Source organism: Octopus bimaculoides, chromosome 1 (genome assembly GCF_001194135.2).
Source record: "Octopus bimaculoides isolate UCB-OBI-ISO-001 chromosome 1, ASM119413v2, whole genome shotgun sequence".
Classification (NCBI taxonomy): Eukaryota; Metazoa; Mollusca; class Cephalopoda; order Octopoda; family Octopodidae; genus Octopus; species Octopus bimaculoides.
In genome coordinates, this window is record NC_068981.1 from 2,986,286 (window position 1) to 2,989,065 (window position 2,780).

Genomic DNA, 2,780 nt, shown 5'->3' on the forward strand with positions numbered 1-2,780 from the left:
GAGTTATTCAATGTTTAAAAACTAATATTATAGAAACCGCTTTCAAAATTCCTGTTTTGTTTGTCACATATTAAACTTGTGTAGAGTGAACTGTCTCCTTTATTTGTTTCAGTCATTTGAGTGCGGCCATGCTGGAGCACCGCCTTTAGTCGAACAAATCGACCCCAGAACTTATTCTTTGTAAGCCTAGTACTTATTCTATCAGTCCATTTTGCCGAACTGCTAGATTACAGGGACATAAACACACCAGCATCAGTTGTCAAGCGAAGGTGGGGGGACAAACACGGACACACAAACATACATATATATATTCGATGGGCTTCTTTCAGTTTCTGTCTACTAAATCGACTCATAAGGCTTTGGTTGGCCCGAATTTGAACTCAGAACGAAATACGGCTCAGCATCTCACCCAGCATGCTAACAACTCTGCCAGCTCACCAGCCTTACTTGAAAATGATATTGGTTTGCATTAATTAAATTAAATTAAATTAATTAAATTAAATGATATTGGTTTGCATTAATTAAACACAAAGTTCCCTTTTCTAAAGTAACTGGCATTCTATTGGTCGTGATGGTGAGTGATCCAGTTTATTCGATCAACAGAACAGCCTGCTCATAAAATTAATGCACAAGTAGTTGAGCACTCCACAGACACATAGTCCTCAGGGAGATTCAGTGTGACACAGAATGTAACAAGGCTCATTTTTGCCAGCTGAGTGAACTGCAACAAAATTAAATAAAGTGTCTTGCTCAAGGCCACAATGCACTGCTGGGAGTTGAAATCACACCCTTTTGATCACAAGCTGAATACTGTAACCAGTAAGCTACATGCCTCCACTTTTGTAAAGTAAGAGAAACAGGGGCCTGACAATCTCTGATAACCTTTTGTGGTGAGCAGACATCTACACTGCAAAAGTTTGACTTCTTTTAAACCAGAAAATGCCTCTGCTCAGAATAGTTAATGACTTTCCAGAAGTGAACTTCACTGCTAAAATGTTTATTTACATAGAATGGTGCAGCTGCATCACATAATCATTCTGGAGTATCAAAACTATTCACCATGATCAGTATTGTTATTGTCATTGCCTTTGCACAGCTTCTAACTCTGGAGATGTACTACGGCACCAGCTGTTCACTACCAGTGAACTAAAGTTCCACTTCTTATTTTTTGAGCACCTTCCCGAGTATTCGAGCAGTTACAAGCAGAGCTGTTTTCTGCAAGTGCTCCACCCTTATTGCATATTTGTTCCACATACTTCTCAAGATTTTTGCTCACTGTTCTCGGGCTCCAACAATTATTGGTACTACTACCACCTTTTTCATCAACCACAACTGCTTAACTTCCCAAGCTAACCTGTCATATCTCTCGACTTTTCTTTCTTCCTTATCGCATACCTTGTTGTCAGCTGGGCATGCTATATCTATGATCCAGCACAGTTTGTTTTCTTTCTCAATTAAGACTATGTCTGGTTTCCTATTCTCTATTTCATGGTCACACTGAATCATAAAATCCCATGTTGTTGTTATTATTATTATTATTATTATTATTATTATTATTATTATTATTATCATTATTATTATTATTACCACTACTACTACTAAAGCAGCAAGCTGGCAGAATCATTAGCATGCTGGGCAAAATGCTTAGCAAATTGCCTGTCGTTAAGTTCTGAGTTCAAATACCTCCAAGGTCAACTTCGCCTTTCATCATTCTGGAGTCAATAGATTAAGGACCAGTCGAGCACTGGAGTTAATGTAACCAACTAGCCCTCTTCCCCAAATTTCAGGCCTTGTGCTTAATAGTAGAAAGGATTATTATTATTATTACTACAGGGTTACTCATCATATCCTGAGTAACTTTCGAAGTATACTTTGGCAAATATGGGTAATTAGATAAAAATCAAATTAGATTTAGTGTATTATCCTTTTATTCTTTTACTTGTTTCAGTCATTTAACTGCGGCCATGCTGGAGCACTGCTAAGTTACGGAGACGTAAAAACACCAGCATCGATTGTCAAGTGATATTGGGGGGACAAACACAGATATACACACACACACATACACACATATACATATATATGTACAATGGACTTCTTTCAGTTTCTGTCTACCAAATCTGCTCACAAGGTGGCCCAAGGCTATATTAGAAGAACTTGCCCAAGGTGCCACACAGTGAGACTGAACCTGGACTCATGTGGTTGGTAAACAAGCTAATTATCACACAGCCACTCCTGCGCCTATCATCATCATTTTTTTAATGGAATTTATAGGGGTATCTCTTCTATGGCAGGAACCCTTCCTGTCACCAAGGTGTCATTTCCCCAAGACCAGACGTTTTCAAGAAAGACTGGAAACAAAAGACACTGTTTGCCTGACAGCAACACTCACAACAGTTAGATGATGTCAAGGCAAAGAGACAGTAACACACACACACAAACAGGCAAAAATTTATAGAAAGAGAGATAGAGAATTCAGGTAGTAATATGTCTGATGACGTAAGGTAAATAGGCACATAAAATTAAAAGTCCATATTGAACTTCAACAAAAAAACAAGGATGTTTTAACTGCCAAGCGATTGGCTACAGGCAGTTTATCTATTGTGCAGGAACATGTACAATAGAATTAAAGAATAAACAAGCAAACAAGTAGTATCAGGTCAGAATGTGACACATATATATAAATATGAAGGTTAACTTGTTACCAGAGTATGGGCCACAAAACAGGAAGTAGGAGACTATAGGTATACCTTCTTTCTTCTTTATACTTTTAGTTTAATATA